At 42.7% G+C, this 18792-nt stretch overlaps 1 long non-coding RNA gene across 13 annotated transcripts in view; it reads right to left on the bottom strand.

The window, feature by feature from the left end:
* Positions 1–10632, bottom strand: part of LOC146768478 (uncharacterized) — a 72836-nt gene extending 62204 nt beyond the window's left edge. For 3 of the 13 annotated variants that reach the window (XR_014953099.1, XR_014953101.1, XR_014953106.1), the window contains exon 1: positions 653–1387. This is a non-coding gene — a long non-coding RNA (uncharacterized LOC146768478). Of the gene's footprint in view, positions 1–652 lie in introns of all 13 variants that reach the window. The other 10 variants (XR_014953097.1, XR_014953098.1, XR_014953100.1 and 7 more) reach the window with 7 other exon arrangements.
* Between the last annotated feature and the right edge of the window lie 8160 nt (positions 10633–18792).

Raw genomic sequence — 18792 nt, 5'->3', positions numbered from 1 at the left:
TCTCTGTGTTTGTGGCTGGCACAGAGCTGATAACACACCAGTGTTTTGGCTGTTGCTGAGCAGTGCTCCCACAGGATCAAATCTTTCTTTCAATTCCTCCCTCAAGGACCCATAGGCTGGGTGTGGACAAGACCTGGGGCAGTGGTACAGCCAGGACAGCTGACCATGATGGCCAAAAGGCTGTCCCATACCATAGGATGCCATGTTCAACAAAAAAAATCTTATAGAAAGGGTAAGGGCAGGACATACATTATTAAGGCATTTGTGTTCCAGAGCAACCACTACACCCATTAAAATCTATTTCCCAGAAAGTGGCTGAACATCATATGATGATGGGAAGTAGTGAATATTTTTTTATGTCCTTTGCTTCCATACATGGCCTTTGCTTTCTTTCATTAAACTGTCTTGACCAACAAGTTTTTCAGCTTATCTTCTCACCCTGTTCTGCTGAAGAGAGGGACTGAGAGAGGAACTGGGTAGGCACCTGACAGGCGAGAGCAACCCACCACACAGAAGATGTTAATCAATGGTGCCAAATCAACACATTAAAAAAAGGTTGTAAAAAGTGAAATGGCCAGTGGTAAATGAACCTGGCAAAGAACCAAAAAATCACTACACAAGAAGAAGAAAAGGCTAAGGAAGGTGGACTCACCTCTAAACCATCAGTGGTAAAGCTATTAATGGAGAGTTTGTGGTTTCCTGGGTCATTGCTGATTGGAGATTTGTAAACAGGCATGTTAATAGAGACATCTCATTGTTGTCTTCTCCAGGATGAGAAGCCTTCTCTGCCTGCTTGGTGGTCCCACTGTCCTCTCTCTGCCTGGATTGTAGGACACATCCCCAGATCAGATTTCTCTGTTCTGTCCCATGCTAGCAGCCCTTGCCAAAGTATCCCAGCAACAACCACACAAACTTTGGGGAGTGACGGGAAAACCAGAGAAATTGTCTCACACTCCCTGAGTAATACCAGTCCTTTCTTGCAGTCCCAGTTTCCAGCTAAACATTTTCTTGCCAGTCTCTACTTTTGTTTAAAGCCCACTGCCACCAATGCAATTCAGTTTTTCTGATTAGGCTCTCTGTGTGTCTGTGTGGTTTTTACTAACAACCTCTGAATCTGCTGGCCAAAAATATTGACAGATGTCAGAGCTGTGAAGCTCTAACATTTTATGAGAACCGTGTCAATCCTTGCAGTGGGAAAATCTTGGCATGAGGTTAACCTGAATGAGTAAATGCTTCAAAAAGCTTTGCTGGGCCACTGTGGGTTTTTATTTCGCTCAAGTCATCTCCCTCTTTCCAGCATGATTTGTTTTCTTACTGAGCTAAGGACTTGCTTTTGCAAGTAACCCTGTGGAAACATTAGGGAATTTTCATGATGGCAAGCTTGTGGAGGAAGGATTCCCCAAAGATACCCCATACTCTCTACAGGTGATGTCAGAGACATAGAGGTATGTATTATTATTTTTGGCTGGTCTACCCATCTCCCTCACACAGGAGCATTTTATTTACAGACTAGGTGAGATGGCAGACCTTTAGCACATGGCTGACCATTAGGATTCATGGTTGATTCAGGACACAAGATGAAATTAAAAACTGTTGCCAGAGTTCCTGAGCTCTACCTCTCCTACATTTCCCATGATGGTTGTTACAGCAGTACCTGCCCTAGTTGGGAATTCACTAATAAGTTCAAGTGCCCAGGAATGGTGTGGGAGGATGTGCTTTATGCAGGTATCTCCTGTCTCCAGGAGGAAATATACCAAATGTATTTTAGAAAAGGTCTTTCAATGCATTAATTAGAGCAACACTGAGTCACCTATCTCATTAAACTGCTGACAGAGAGCAGCAAATACTTCCTTCACAAGAATTGGACATCTTCCAGGGGCTGCAGGTAGCAGTGCAAAGAGACATATATACACCCCCTCTTTTACTGAGGACTGCTGTGCACTGTTTTCTGATGGACCTAAATGTTTGCTATCAGCTTCTGTGGGAATAACCATGGAGACTGGATCCTCTTCCCTGCATCCAGGACAGATATTTGGGAGTTGTAAGCTTGATGCCCTCCCCATCTGGCCCAGTGGCACAAGGATGCAAGTGCAGTGGGGTGTTCAATTGGTAATGTCCAGTTCCTGCAGATTGTTTCAAGCCAGTGGCAGGAGGAAAGAAAAAAAAAAAAAAAAAAAAAAAAAAAAAAAAAGGAGAAAAAATCCATCAACAACAAACTCTTAGCATTCTTTAAGTGATATTGTTTCTCCATATTTAAATTCTAGGAGAGGTGAAATGGCAGTTTTGTGAGTCTCAGGCCTTACTGATGAAATTAACCCTGCTAACAGTTCCAGGCTGGCCAGAGGGTGAGAATGTTCCTTACTCACACCTCCTTGCTTCTGGAAGGGGAGCTAAGGAAGGAGATTCACTGTCCCTTCTTTGATCCTAGTTTGTCTATAGTTTCCTTAGCTGAAATTCTCATGACAGGTTTGATATCCTCTTTGACTGCTGGGAGATTGTAAAACAGCTTTACCTAGTGAAACATCAAACTGTCTTGAAAAAACTTACATTTTTCAATTTAAAAAAATTCATTTGACCATGTCCATTAGAAGCTTTTTTTTAACAAAAAAAAAAAAAGAAGATGGAGTTGGTGATTTCATTTCTTATGCATTTTAAAATTAAATTTCTGCTTAATTTATTGAATGTGTGTCTTGGTTTGACAAGACAGGAGTCTGTGAAGGAGGGCAAAAGCCTCCTGTGCAATGGAGAAAGTAAACCCCCTCCCTCCAAATTACCAGGATTTTTAAATTAAAAGGCTCTCAGGCAAAGATATGGGAATGGGAGTAACAATTCTTTACTAGGACAAACTAAATAGCAATTTAAAAAGGCAAATGCAATTGGTACAAACAAAACTAGTGATAAAGTCCACAACCTGACACTCTGAGGATTCGGGGTGTTGGTAGCAGTCCGGTTGAAATGACAGCTGCTCCTGTTGCAGTGGCTGATGAATTGCAGCTGAAGTGGTGATCTTTAGAAGGGTATAGTTCTCTCTGAAGATCTGGTGGCAATTGGGCCGGTCTTCCTTTGGGAATCCAGCGAAGGGGCCACTTCTCTGGGAGTCTTGCCGAAGGAGCCGCTTCTCTGGGAATCCCGCCAAAGGAGCCGCTTCTCTGGGAATCCCGCAAAGAGAGAGCTGCTCTGTCCCCCAAAACGTACCACTTTATCCAATAAAAGAGTGCTTGGCTTCCCCCTCTGGGTGGAGCATCTCACAATGGGATGGTGTTACGTTACCAGCCCTGCAGTGAGTCAGTCAATGGCCCATTAACAAACCATTACCTCTTCGGAGCAAACCATCGTTCTTGGAAGAGATAACAAACCTGCCCAACCTCCAACAGATGGCAAATAGAATACAAGCTTATCTTACAAACCAGGACAATGTGTGATATGCTATTATGCAGAAACTGAGGACCATGTCATAGCTCATTTAAGATTTGGTTTAGTATTTTAGGAATCAGGAAGTTGCCAGTGTTAAAAAAAGGGTATTTTCGTAATGGACAATAGTGTGCATTGACTCTCATAGGGCAGCACCCATGTGTGTGTCCTTCCTCCTTTTTTTCTTCTTATAAGTCAAAGGAAAAGCTAGACAGCCTAAATTACATTTCAGAGCATCACAAACTCCCTTTGGCAGACAACTTATTCACACTGGAGAAAAAGCAATTTTCCAGGTTCAAAAATTAATTAAAAGTGCCTAATGTGACTCAAGAAATCACACGCTGAACCCCTGTGATACATTTTTAGTGAAAAAATACTCCTGAAATTCATTAAATGTTATAGAGTTATATCCTCCAAATAATTCAAAGCAACATCTCCAGAACCACCAATGATCCGATCTCCCAAACTGAAAATTATGAAAATTATATGAAATAAGGCATTTGACATTCAGTAAATACTCTGAGATATTGTTAAAAAAAAAACAAAAAACAACAACAAAAAAAAACCAACAGGGAATAAAAAATACTGGTAATTAGGAAGACTGAAGGAGAATATATCATTTGATATAAACCAGAAATGACAGTTAACAAATAATTCAGTGCTTCCATTATTACACTTTAAGGGTTTTGTAGGGCATGCAGGACTGCTTGCTACCAAATAACTCCACCCCAAATGCAGTTATTTGGGATAGCAGGTGTGGAGTTTCTGTATTTGGTACAGGATGACAGCAGCCATTTAGAAGCAATAAAAGATCTGTGAAGTGACTTGTGCCCCAAATTGACTGTATTTTTGATGGGTGTCTTGAGGCACCTTGGAGGGACTTGGGTTTTAAGGATTCACCATGCTCAGTGCTCTCTCAAGTGTGTCTGATAAAAGAAGTTGTGAGGCTTTGAAGATTTGGAATAGAAATGTGCATATTAATCCTTAAAAGGGCTCCATTTTTAAGTCTACCATTGCTGGCTCTTTCTAGAAAAACATCCGTTTCTCACCCTGAAAAATCATGTCATGTTTTTTTAATCATCCATGTTCTTTAAAAAAAGGAAATTTAGCACTTAGATACCAGTGTCATTGAGAGGTTAGATGTGTCTTTTAAGTCATCCTATAAAAATTTGGATCCTGATTTTGTTTGGGCAACCACAGAAGCAATGAACATCTACAGGAATGAACTGAACTCCCCTCACTGTACTCCAGGGAGATTCCTTCCATGAAATCCTGATCCCCAGCCCATGGAAAGGATGCATAAATGAGACTTTATCACAGGGGAAGACAAATATTTGTAAAATGTGGCTAAGATGACAATATTTGGGAGTTACATGTGGCTGTGGATGAGTTACTGGCATCACACTCAGTATAAATGGTCTCTGATTAAACAGAGTTTGCACCATCTGTCAGGGTTGCACCTACACATTCCTGGGCAAAGCAGGGCAATGAGAAGGAGCTTGAACATATTGTTTCCTTAGCCAGATGTAGTGCTACCCACTGCCCTGTTTTTGCTGCCCATGCACTTTTATCCATCAGTCTTACACTCCAGTTAAAAACTGACAATCCAGTAAAAATTCCTGAATTCTTGGGAATATTTGTCTACATGTGTGGTGTTCCTTTCCCATTCATGTATATTCTTCTACTCTTTAAAATGATAATATCCAATTGAAGCCATATCTTAAAGATAACTTCATGTTCATCATTGCTACTGCTAAGGAAGCCCAGGGTTGGAAGTGATTTTAAGTTCTGTGTAAAAGATGACCCATCTGGCATTTAATCGAAAATCAAAATTTTTATGAGCCATTATGAGTCAGAGGAGTGAGAAAGAGGGAAACAGATACATATACACAGTGGCTTGTAGCATGTGACATGGGTTGCAGTCAGGCTGGTGGAACATCCTGACCTCAATGATATAAGTGAGGCCACAGAATTTAACCCATGAAATGCCTAAGATGAAAATTAATGACAACAGGGGGGAAAAAAGAAAAAAAGGAGAAAATGAATTTAAAAAAGAAAAAAAATAAGAAGAAACAAAAAGGAAGGAACAACAAAAAAAAAGAAAAAACAAGAAGAAAACCCCCAAACACTTCCCTTCTCAGAAGTAGGGGGACAGGAAACTACTGGGTAAAATTTCATCTTTCACTGTAGCAGATGCAGCCTTGCTGAAGACAGTGAAACTGTGCACAGTGTGCATGAAGAGCAATATGTGCCACTTAGCTGGTGCAGTGTAAATCCAGGCATAAGAGAGAGGTAAGCAAAGAGGAGAGAAGAAAATGGAAAAACAATTCCCCTGTAGTAGAAGTAACAATTTTTAACATTTGTTTTGAATAACAACATTTTAAAAATCCACCTAAATCTTCCAAAATTAGTCAAAAGAGCACAACTCAGCTTTTTTCTGCAAGGAGATTAAAGAACCATTTCCAAGAAGGCAGAACTGTGGCTTTTGGCCCTCCACTGAGTGTGGAGCAACTTCTCAGCACTGGCAGGGCACAAGCACAGCCCAGCCCACCTGGTCTGAGAATCTGCTCCTGCTCCCACAGCCTTCCCTCCAACCTCACACGCAATCCCAGGCAGAGCTGAGCCTGTCCCCATGGCAAGCACTGGGCATTAAAATTCCAAAGGTCTCAGCTGGCTCTGCTGTGTGTTTGTGCCAGCTGGAGATCATTTCTCCATAGCTTCCTGATCCAGAAATATTCATGTTTGTAATTTCTTGAAATCCCCCACCTCCTGTTGAAATATAGCATTTTAAAAACCATTTCCTTTATCTGGAGACCTCTGTGGGTTTTGAAAACATGCCATGGGTTTAAAATATTTCTTTTAATGGTTATTCCTTTTTTACTGAAATAAAAGTCAATTTTCACAAAACCACAAATGTCTGTGGTCACTCAGGCTTACTAATACTTTCCACAAATATCTCAGACAGTAGTTAAAAGAAAGGAATTGTTTTAAATCCTGGCACCTGAAAACAACTGCTTTGATTTTTGATATTTTTCATTAATTGCTTGAGAAAAAGAAAATGTTTTCAGTATTTCTTATAGGCTTCATCAGTCTACCAAGTGATAGCAGATTAATAATTGTGGAAAATTCAGTGCAAATTGACAGACAAAATTCAATTAGCTCAGAAGGTCATCTCCTAGAGTCAGGTATTAGACAAATACATTGTTTATGCTACCTGAGCAGGACAATGAATGAATGCTTGTTGCTTTGCTGGCAAACAAATGTCATTTCTAGGATGAAAAAGCAAAAATCTCTACATGGAATGAGGTGGGCTGGGCAACAAAGGCTGCTGGCACAGCCTGGCCCTGCTGAGCAGGTGGGAGGACAGTGAGCATCAGTCCAGGCACTGAGGGAAGTGTGGTGGTGGCAGAGGACACTCCCACAAAGGTTTCACCTGAGAGCCCATGATGAAGCTCTCATGGCTCCTCCTTCACCCCAGCTGCCTTAGGGAGCAGAGAAATGCAGTTCCCAAGAAAACAGGACTGGCCACAGGTGATTGACTCTGGGCTGTAAATCCTGGGGATCCTGCACTGCTTTGTTTCTTCACCTTGAGCATTAACCTAGAAATTCAAGTGGTTTATGACAGTTTCCTGCACAAGGCAGGGAGCAGGGTCTGAGGAGCCCCTCTCAAAGGAAGCTGGGCTGAATGCAAAGCTGCTGAGGGTGCTGACTTGTCCAGAGCATATGTTCATAATTCTCTCTCACAGCACTACTGATCCTCAAGCTTTTGTTCACACATCATGTGGTCTTCATGACATTTTTACTTTGTGTTATCCTTTCCTGGAAAACCGAGCTTTAAAAGCCTCTCTTGTGGTAATCAGCTGCCCTGAGTTACTGCAGGGAGAGCCCCTTGAGGAAGAACAGCACATGATCTCTACTGTGGCAGATGTGAAGGTCCCAAATCTGTGCCTGCTGCCACCACAGCTGTGTTGCAGCTGCTGCCACCAGCACCCAGCATTGCTGTCTCCAGCACACCAAAAGGGACTTGTCAGGTAGGATACACTGAGGCTTGATTTGAGCTGACAGCAACATCTTGGTCAGGCTGAGAGGGTGCTTTGCTTCAAAAATTCCTGTTGAAGAAACTTGCTATTCCCGTCACTACATGTGCAATCAGTTCTCATGCTTCTATTTCGAGCAGGCAGCTCCCCACTGTCAGCCCAGCACTGCTGAGCAGAGCCTGCCACTCCCCAGAGCCACTGCTGCAAAGTTACTCAGAGAGGAGCCATGGCCTGGCTGGCCATGAAAATTGAATTGTTTCATCATGCCTGAAGCATGGAGGGCTCCCTCAAAGGCACGGTGTGGGAAGAAGGTCTCTGCCTCTGGGAATCTCTGGCTGCTGCCTATTCATAAGCAATCTTTTCTCATTTTACTTTTTTTTTCTTTTAAAAAGGAAAAAGTACAGAGCAGCATATGCATTTCTATAGTCTAAATCAAAGAACCACAAAAAGGCTGAGGTTGCAGGGGACTTTGGGAGGTCATCCAGCCCAAACCCCTTGCTTAGGCAGGGCCACCTACAACCAGCTCCTGAGCACCATGTCCAGACGAGTATTGAATAATTCCAATCAGCCTGGGTAATCTGTGTCAGCATTCAGTCAGCCTTGCAGTGAGGAAGTGTTTTCTGGTGTTCACAAGGAGCCTTCTCTATTTCAGTTTTTGCCCATTGCCTCCGGTCCTAGCACTGGGCAGCACAGAAAAGAATCTGGCTCCATCTAGTTTGCACTCTACTTTCAGGTTTTTATCTGTATTTATAAGATCTTTTCAAGCCTTCTCTTCTCCAGGCCGAATAGTCCCAGTTTTCTCAGCCTTTCTGCATATCAAAAATGCTGCATTGCCTTAATCATCTTCATGGCCCTTTTTTGGACTTTCTCAAATACGTCCATGTTTGGCAGCTCAGCTCTGGATACAACATTGCAGACGTGTCTCAACCAGTGCTCAGTAGAAAAGAAGGATCACATCCCTCATCCTGCTGGCAGTGCTCTGCCTGATTTGGCCCAGGCACCATTGTCCTCTCTATTGCAAGCACACATTGCTGGCTCATGTTCAGCTTGGTGCCCACCAGGACTTCCCTGTAGTGCACAGGTGATTTCCATCTGTGGTTTCCATGGTGTTTTCCACCATGCATTGGTGCATAAGTTGTTCCTTCCCAAGTACAGGAATTTTTCCTTCCTTTTGTAGAATAACTGATCCCATCTTTTAGAAATAAGTCCTTTAAGTAACCTTAAAACAGAGAAGAAACTCAATAGTAAGCAGAATTAAATGCCAAAGTATGGGAATAAATGAAGCATCACTGAGGGCATCCCTTTTGGGGAGCTGAGAGAGTGAGGAGCACAGAGGAGGAGGGGCTGTGTCCCTTTCCCTGCCCTCCCTGGGTCCTTTCCAGTGTGCTGTGTTAAGGCTGCAGCCAGACCACACTCTCTCAAGAAATGACATGAGGTTTGCTCCAGGACAAAAAACTTGACCGTAGTGAAAGTTGTTGAGCACCCTTCCACTTCTTGCTGGGATTTGCAGATGGAAAAATCCAGGGAGAGCCATGAATACTGTCATGGCTGTTTCTGCCTAGGAAAGTCCCCCTTGGAGCTGACTCTGGAAGAGTTGTGACAGTGCAACTTCCCTGGAAGAGAAGGTGTTGCTTTTCCAATAAAATATTTCACAAGTGGTCATCAGTTTATCATATTACAAATTTTGAAGGCATTTTTAATGTGAAAAAAATTGATACAACTTTTGACTTTCCAGTACTTAGTCATCCTGTGTTGGCAGATTAGATGAGTTTATATCATATTTTTTTGTGCTGTGTATGTGTCAGAGCAATATTGCAGTAATCTGGACTATAAACCCTTTGCTTTGTCTTGTTCAATGTCCTACATCTTTTGGGGTAGAGCTGTTATTTTAGACCAGTCCAGAGCATTTCTCATTAGTCTCAGTACATCCTCTGGGAATGTTAAATGGATTCAAGGGAGACAGAGGGAAAAGAGCACAGACCCAGTTATAAATACAGGACATTCTTTTTTCTTTAACTGCCAACTTTTACACAATAAATGATGCATTCTGAGTCTGGTGTGGTTTATATTGGGCACATATATTGTCAGTAAGAGGAACTCAGGAGTTTTCTGCAGGGAGTTCCTCTGCTTTTATTAAGATAAAAGAAATTCACTTATAACTATGCTTAATTGCCTGCTGTCTTGACATAACCTTTAAGAAGAGTGAGGGTTCCTCTTGCTTTCCAATAGCAGAGCATCCCCAGAGACCCTACTACCATGTTTTCCTTCTTCTGCAGAGGTGCACTGAAAATTGAGGATAAGAGCTTTCAGAGTCAAGCTATGCTATAAAGAAGTTGAAAGTTAAAACTAATGAGGCTTAGGGAGAACATCCTGTGCCTTGGTCCATAGATCTAGGACTAGAAAGGGCTAGAAAGATCTAGGGCTAGAAAGATCTAAATTTTTCACTAGGGGGAAAATTATGCCTGACCTATCTAGTGACATTATATGATGGAGTGACTGCAGCAGGCAATAAGGGAAGACTGGTTGATGCCACCTGCCTAGAGTTCTGTAAGGCCCTTGACACAGCAGGACATGATCATCTCCAAATGGAGAGACATGGATTTGATGTGGATAAGGAATTGTCTGGATAGAGGCAGTCAGAGAGTTGTGGTCAATGGCTCCTATGTCCAGGTAGAGTCTAGTAATGAGTGGTGTCCCCCAGGCTGCGTTTTGGGACTCTTCCAGACCTTCCACACCTTCATCAGTGACATGGAAAGGGAAATAGAGTCTACCTTCAGCAAATTTGCAGATGACACCAAGCTGAGCAGGGCAGTTGACACAGCAGAAGGATGGGATGCCATCCAGAGGCACCTGGACAAACCTGAGATGTGGGCCCACGAGAACCTTGTGAAGTTCAAAAAGTCCAAGTGCAAAGTGCTGCAATTTCGTTGGGGCAATCCCAGACACAAGTTCAGACTGGGAGGAGCACTCATTGAGAGCAGTCCTACAGAGAGGTTTTGGGGTTCCTTTTGGATGAAGAGCTGGACATGACCTGGCAATGTGTGCTGGCAGTCCAGAAAGACAACCATATCCTGGGCTGCACCCAAAGCACCAAGGGAAGGGGTTCTGTCCCTCTCCTCTGCTCTTGTGAGACCTCCCTCTGGACCTGCTCTTACAGATCCTCAGCACAAGACATAGACCTGTTGGAGCAGGTCCAAAGGAGGGCTGCAGCACATCCCCTGTGAAGACAGGCTGAGAGAGTTGGGGTTACTCAGCCTGGAGAAGAGAAGGATCAAGAAGACCTTATGGTAGTTTACCAGTACCTAAAAGAAACTGCTAAAAAAGATGGAGAGAAACTCCTTACATGAGCAGATAGAGACATGACAAAGGGAAATAATTTTAATCTTTAAAAGGGTAGATTTAGATTAAATGTTAGATAAAAACTGTTTACTGTGAGGCTGATGAGACTCTGGATCAAGTTGCCCAAAGAAGTGGACATCCCTGGAAGTGTTTAATACCAGGCTGGATGGGGGTCTGATCAACCTGGTGTGGTGGACTGTGTCTTTGCCCTTGGCAAAGAAGCAGCCGACCTTTAAGTTTCCTTCCAACCCAAACCATTCTATGATTGCAGCTGAGTAGGCAGATGAGGCTCACCTGGAGAGGCAGAGGGCCAAGGGACACCTGAGGACACGAAGCAGTTGTCATTTCATCAGTTTTCCTCCAATCTAATAAATGCACTGCCTCTCTGTAAATGTTGTACCACTTGGTCTCCTGCAGAGACTTTTCCCCAGAGCCCTCTGCCTGTGCATGCCCTTCATATAAGGCCACACTGTGAAAATGTCTCTTTTCCAGGACACCTGCTGCTCAGAAAAGTTCTTTGCCATGCCCAGGCATTTTTCTGCAGCATGCCCCGCTCAGGTGAGTATCTTCACGGAGAGCCAGGCAGACTAAAACTCCCTTCAGCTGTCTCCTTTTCCTCCTGATGAGCCAGGTGTAGAAGGAAGTAAGTTGCTCCCACCCACAATTCACAGGGAAAGAGAGAACAGGCTAAAAATCTGAAGTTATAGATCAGACAAGGAGAGCTGCAGTAGTTAACGGGATACCTCTGGTGGCAGCTTAAGTGACCCAGAGAGGCAGGTCTCCAGAGGCAATTGAAGTGTCTGCTGTCACACATGAAACATCTAAGTCTTAAGATGTCTCTTGCATCAAACTTGGATCTCTGGTTCCTCTGTGGAGAGGTCAGCTGTGTTTCAAGCCACCAGAGAAGATGCAGCAGCAGGCAGTGATCTGCACCAGGGGAGGCTGGGAGCAGTGAACAAGGAAAGAAGCAGGGAAGGGGATTGTGCAGAAGACTAAGTCGATAAAAAGAGATAGAAGATCAAAATGAGAGGACAGAGGGAGGAGGACAGCAAACCAGGGCAAGAGACACAAGGGCAGATTGGGAGAAAATGGGAGGAGACAGAAAGAAGATAGAAACTGGGGCAAGAGAGGGGGGTAGGAAAATTAATAAAAAGAGAGTATGAAAAAATGCTGCCTGAAAAAGGAGATGGAGAAAGGAGCAGAACACAGTGGACCTTCTATCAGGGAATCCCTTGGGAGGATTCCAGAACAATACTTCCAGAACAGCAAAAGTTTCCATAGAAATAAGATGCAATTGGAGAGGAGCACGGACCCTTACTTCTCCCCAGGTTGAATGAATATAAAGATATGCCCTCCCTAGCAACAGTCCATCAGCAGCAAATAGATATCTCAGACCAAATCATCATAAATGCTTCTCTTGTGCTACAGGAAAGGCACTGCCTCTCCTGGGAACAAAACAGTCAAAGCAGCCTCTTTTAGACTTGAGAACATGTTTCAGCCTCATATTTCTAGGGATTTGAGAAGGAAGGAAAGAATGAAATTAAAACTCCTTCTGCCCTCAGCAGGAAGTAACAGTTTTATCTCTAGGGGCTTAGCTTCCTTCTAGTTCTCACACCCAGCTGGCATCATAGTGGCAGCAGGACGATTGCAGTTGATTGAACCCATTGCTGTTCTGTGTCAGAGATGGTTGAAGGTCTTGCAATCATTTTACTCAGCACAGTTAGGAGGTGGATTACTCCAGGGTAGGATTCCTTGATAGCTTCAGCAGTTGGAGTTTCAGTAAGAACCTCTCTTCCCTATGACAGATGCTATTTCTGTTCTTCTTCTGTTCTGTTCTTCTGTGAGCAAACCCTTGCCATACCCCTCCCCTTTCTTTGTAGTCCTGGTTTGAAAGTTGAAGTAAAAACCTCTCTTTCTGGCTCTGGTTGCATTTCTCCAATCCTTTCTTGCTCTTGTCAAAAGATAGAGTATCCCAAATCTTGTTCCTCTCTGTCTAACAAATCTCATACATCAGTCAAGTGTGCCAACCTCCCACCTCCATTTCCTGTTTGCTTTATGCCTTTTTGCTCCTCTTCCTTTTGAACTTTGCTGCCAGGTGCAGGAACCAAGTCATGACTGGTACCTACAGCTTGGAGCCCAAAGCTTGGCAGATCTGTCTTCTTCCTTGTGGTGCCCAGCTCTGTGGCTTGAGGCAGAGCACATCACAAACATCCTCCACTGTTGATTATCTGGTTAGTACTACCCAGAGGTAGTACTACCAAGAGGTAGAGCAGTGATGGCTACTCATTTCTTAGTTCAGAGTCTTCCATACCAATTCTTTTTCAGGCTATTTAATTACATGGTGTTTTAAGCACCACATCATTTCCCAGTAAAAGTAATTCCTCAGCTCCATTATCCTCTTTCATACTCATTGCAATCCAGAAATCCACCTTGCTGACACTCTCTCCACAGATATCACCCAACAGAGTAGATCCTGTAGAAGAAATGTCAGTCATTTCAGTCTAGTTGAGGAATCAATTAAAATTTGGATAACAGCAGCAAGTAGAAAAGAGCACTGCTCAAATCTCCACCTGCAAACTGAGCTAGAGTATGCTCTATGAGTTGTGTGGTTTATCTCAGGCCTGGTACAGCAAATATAAGATGCATATGCATATTGCAGAGCAATAAAACCTTTAGTCCCAAATGCTACTATCAAAATAGATGGCAACATAGTAAGGCCATAAAGAAGGAGGGAATTTCAGGATGAAGAATGGGACTACAATGAGCTACTGCTTTCTTGCTCACTCCCCCAAGTCAGTTAAAACCAAGCAGAAATGCCTACCTGCACAAACACCCTGGCCATTAGGTTTATCTTTTCAACCCACCTCTATTTGCTGGATCTAATTTCAGACACTGACAATTTCTCAGCCATGTTTTCCCTCACCATCTCTTTCCCCCACCCCCACCTAAGCTACTAGGTGCATGTGGGATATATATACCTAGTCTTGTAATTATTACATACTTAAACATATTCTCTTAACTATCCCTATTTTTTTTCTGCAAAGGGATTGACATAGAGAACTTTTTGAAATTTAAATTTAAAATCAATTTAGATTCAGGTGCTTTAATATGAAAAATCTTAAGTACATTGAAAATTCTGTCCTTCCATCTCTCTACAACTACAGTTATGAGGACTGTTTACTGATGGAGAGGAATCCGCATGCATCCTAGAATGTGCAACGGTAGAAATTAAATTAAATACATCTCATAATAGGTCATTCAGGAAGTGACCATTATTTTAAAGAATCAGACAAACACCACTGCCCCACCAAAGGCAAGCCAACAACAACCACACCAAAAATCAGAATACAACAAAAATAAACCCCAAACTACTAAAAAGTTTGCAGATCCGAAATAGAATTCTTTGTTTTGCTGCCAGTTCAGAGTAGCTGGGTGGCAATAACCAGTGTATCCAGCTTGCTGCAGCCTACAACACTAGACCCATTTTCTATGTGGGGACACTGAAGAATACATCAGATTGATAGTGCTTTGAAAGCACACACAGGAGACTTTTAATTACCAAGGCCCCAAAGGAGATATAATTGGTTTCAGAATTTATGTGCAATAAATCCTTCTGCTTGATTATTTGTTAATAAGTTCTGTTGATAATACTTTGCAGTGCCTTTAGTGCCTCCTCTGTGTGTTATGGCAAGTCCAGGTTTTGTGTGTTGGACAGTAACCCTGCAAACTTAGGTATGAAAAGGGTAATATCTCATGCTGAGGCCAGAAGATAGTGGTCAGGGGGGGTCAGAAAAAGTCCTGCATCTCTGCAATTTTCTGCTGTGCCATGGTCTGTGCAAATGGTGAGGCAAAGGATAAGGTGTTTCTTATTTTGGGAAGACATGTGAGTAGGCAGTGTTAGAAACATCCAGCTGCAGAAGGATTAGCTTGTTTTTCTGATTTGCTAGTATTTCTGCAGCAAGGTAGATCTGTAAAGCAAGCCACATTTGTGCACCCTATATCTGTTTTACCACCCAGTCTCCATGAACTTCTCCAAGTCCATCTCACGAGCAGCAGCTCTCCATGAACTGTTGCAAGGTGAGTCCATCCCACAGGCAGCAGTGGGTACCTTCAGTATCTTACCACCTTGGTGTGTCCCGGACACTGTTAGCATGTCCACGCACATTGTCCCCTCCCAAAGACATTCTGAACCCCAGGAGAGCAAACAGTGATGTTCACATGTCACTGAGCCCCCCAGGTGGGGTGAAGAGCACACAGGTCATTCTCTGGCTGCTCTCTCTGTAAGGGTTAGACAGAGCCACTATCACAGAATGAAACCACAGCAATCACAGGTAATTTCCAGGTGAAGAATGCTGTGGTTGATCATCATCATTATATCAGCAGGGAATCCCCCTGGGGACCAGAAGTGAGCAGAACACAATTGTGGGTTTACCCACAATTTGGGTAAACCCTTGTCTACCCAAACAAGGGTTTAGTGTTGGTTTAAAAAAAAAAAAAAAAAAGTGCAATAAATTGGAAAGCTACATTCAGGAATGTTTGCCTGAAAGCTGATTCCACAGAGATTTTGATCGGTCTGTTACCAAATCATTTGGCAACAAATTATTTGGTCTTTTACCAAATCACTTCTTATTTATAACCTTTTTTGCCTGTAGCATGTCCTTGCCAAATTTAGACTAGGAGTTCACTTATATTTTATAAGAAGATATGTCAGGGCAGGCAAAAACTGGGGTTTCATGGTGAGTTACAACCTTAGAACATTGGAAAATAAATGGATGATATAATCTTACCACTGCACATCTATCATTGCCACCCAACCTCGGAAAAGGATCTCAGTGCCTTGAAGGGAAGGGAAGGGAAGGGAAGGGAAGGGAAGGGAAGGGAAGGGAAGGGAAGGGAAGGGAAGGGAAGGGAAGGGAAGGGAAGGGAAGGAGCAGAAATTTCATCTTTGCAGAAGGTATATTAGGGAAATAGTCTCTCCAAATAAAACCTGTGAGACCTTATTGGGGTATTATGAAGGACATGCCATCTCTCATTGCCCAGCTGTGTGGGATCCCTTAGTCACCTTTGCCCATTTATTTTTAGAAGTGACATATGGCAGCAGTCACAGACTCTCCTTCAGGATAAAATATTGCCTTTCCTTTGGTCCTAGAGACACATATTTTGAACTTGCTTCCCATATATAACTGAAATGACTGAAATGTCATCTTCCACTTCAGTGTGAATTGGGCTGGAAAGACAGCCTTTGTCTCACCAGGGACAATGAAAAGGGAAGGAGGAAATGCACAAGGGTCCCATTAAAAGATTCTCATACCATTCCTCATAGTGCAACTTTGCAATGCATTTGGAAGTGGGCTGGAGATGAGACAGAAAGGTCCTGACAGGATTTATCATCAGCCCAGAGAGGAGACGGTCTCAGGACCTGTTTTTGAGCTGGTAACAAGAGAGCCTTGTTGTCATAGGTATGAGCACTAGCAATGGCAAAGGCTCACAAGGGCCTAAGCCAGATCCAGTGATCATCTTGTTCAGCTGCACCAGCTGACTTCTTCAAACAAAACCTAGGCCACCTCCAATACTTGGTCAAAAGACAGCACAGGAAGAAGATAAAATGAATCTTGCTAAAGTAAAGAAGTAGAATGTAAAGAAAACAAACCCTGAAAATTTAGTCAAACAAAAAGGAGAGGGTTTTTTTTCTGGACAGTTGTCAAATCCTGATCCTCTTTCACATCTACAGCAGAACAGGAATTGCCAGGTGCTCTGAACCACATCAGTGGGCATTGCTTGCAACGTGTGCCTCCAGCACCTGGACCAAGCTGATCTGCAGGAAGGTGAAGCTTAATCCTCTGTCTAATGAGCTGAAACAGCAGAGTGCTCCATTTCCTTCAGCCATAATCCAATTTCCACATATGGAATAATCCACTTCACCTTCAGACAATAACTTTATCCATCAAGGGTGAAAGAATGAAGCAGATTATCACTTTACTGAATGAAACAACATATTGGTCCCTAAAAAAGCCCATGTCCACATGTGGCTCTAGCTGTTGGCTGCTAACAAAGAATGCCTTTTTGTCACTGTTCCTGTCCTTTAATGCATGTCTGTATTCCTACTCCACTGTGATGTCACTGTCACGTATTTCCCAGACTCCATTTTAATCTTATTGTCAAGAAATAAGCTTGATCACAACCCCTAAAGTAGATTCTGGCTCCTCACTCAACAGAGATCAGGATGTTGCTTTATCTAGTTTTGCTCAAGACAACTGGCAGAACTTTGTTTACATATTGGCTAAGAAACTCAGAGCCTCCCCCCCAGACATCTGAGGTTAAGGATCGAGTGTGTCAGTACTCACAACTAACGAGATTATTTTATTCACCTGCCATTCTCAAGGTGCAGACAATGAGAAGATCAGATTGCTGTGTGTCCTAGAGTTTATCTACTGCTGTGGTTTAGAATTTGTACTGAGCATCAGAGATTACTTAGAATAAATAAGAGACACTCCTGCTCTCCTTTTGAAGAACAGGATTTATCACTACGGTGTGGGGAGTGATCTGGGACCTTCCCCTTCACAGAGTGACAGTGGTGAAACTTCAAAGAACTGTCTCCAAGAGGCTTTGCTACAATCGCTACAGCAATTTAGACAAGGAGCTGCAAAACAGTTTTCTTCTTGGAAACAAATGTGGACACATTTGTGGGGTGTGCTTTGAGGTGTCCAGGGTGAGCTACATCTTGGCTAGTTCAGGCATTGCTACTAGTTATCTGGATGTATACCATGGTTTTATAATCCATACACTACTTCTCCTTTGTGTATAACAACATGAGTGCAAGAAACAGGTCACTGAATTTTGTTAAAAGAAAGAATAAAATATATTACACTTGTTTTGGGGAGCTTTGGCATGAAAGTCTGTCACATAGTTGTTCAGATTCTTGCACCTAGTCTCAGCTGCTGATCAGAAAGTCGCTGTGTTATTTTAAAACAGTTGATCCATGTCCTTTGAAGGAAGGGAATGACTCATAAGCTTGGTCTGGGCTCTGTTGCTACCTAGTATTAAATTTATTAATATTGAAACAACCCATAAGTTCTAGACAGGATGGGTGAAGACAGACTGAATCATGAGCAGATATGCAGAGATGTGAGCTGCATATATGTACCATACTGGTATTTTTTTCTTCCATAATGCTCATTACTTCAGTATCAAAGCATGCATTTGCTTAGCAGCAATTCAAAGACCTGGAAGATCTTTGATGGAAGCAGGGAAAAGGAGATTTAAGAAAATCCATTGCTGGAGGACATGGAGAGAGTTGGTTCCAGTCACCTACTTCTCATAGGAAGAAGCATGAGGAGCATCATCTTAATAATGAACCTATATAGTTTGCATTTTATATTAGTAGAATTACACTGCAGTTGGAGTAACTTAACCCTGTCCTGACCCAGTGCTGGTACACATGAGCAGTGTGGCACGCTGACTTAAATAACAAGTGAGAAACTTCCTCCTCACTCCATGTGTCTTTTCCTTTTCACATAGGAACCTGGTCCACACAGAGTCAACTGGTCCCAAAGTAGCAATGGAGGAAACCCTGGCAAGAGTTGCAAGCAGATTAGATTTAATTGAACGACATTTTGATTTGTAAAGATCACACAGATGGAGAAGCCTGATTTAAAGGAAAGCTAAAGGTCATGCACTACTTAGGCAGCAATGGAATTTGTCCATCCTGCTAACTCTAAAAATGAACTTTTAAGAATGTAATAAAATTGGACTTAGGACTAGAGGCATTTTGTATATTTTGAAATGCTTATGCATGAGCCATGTGGGAATGATGTGCCTAATGAAGGGAACAGGGAATTTGCATAGTGATTAAAAACATGGGCATGAACACTGTAAGCCTGCAAGATGGAAACCACATTGCTGTCCCACATTCACCTATAAACTAAGACAATGATTTCACTGTCCCTGATTTGAAACTTCTCAGCACCAGATCAGCAGCAATATTTGCAAACTTTGAGCAGTGGGT

This window comes from Lonchura striata, chromosome 2, assembly GCF_050655825.1.
Source record: "Lonchura striata isolate lonStrDom1 chromosome 2, ASM5065582v1, whole genome shotgun sequence".
In the NCBI taxonomy this organism is placed as follows: Eukaryota; Metazoa; Chordata; class Aves; order Passeriformes; family Estrildidae; genus Lonchura; species Lonchura striata.
Note: the sequence above shows the minus strand (reverse complement) of the source record. Positions and strands in the feature narration are given on the sequence as shown.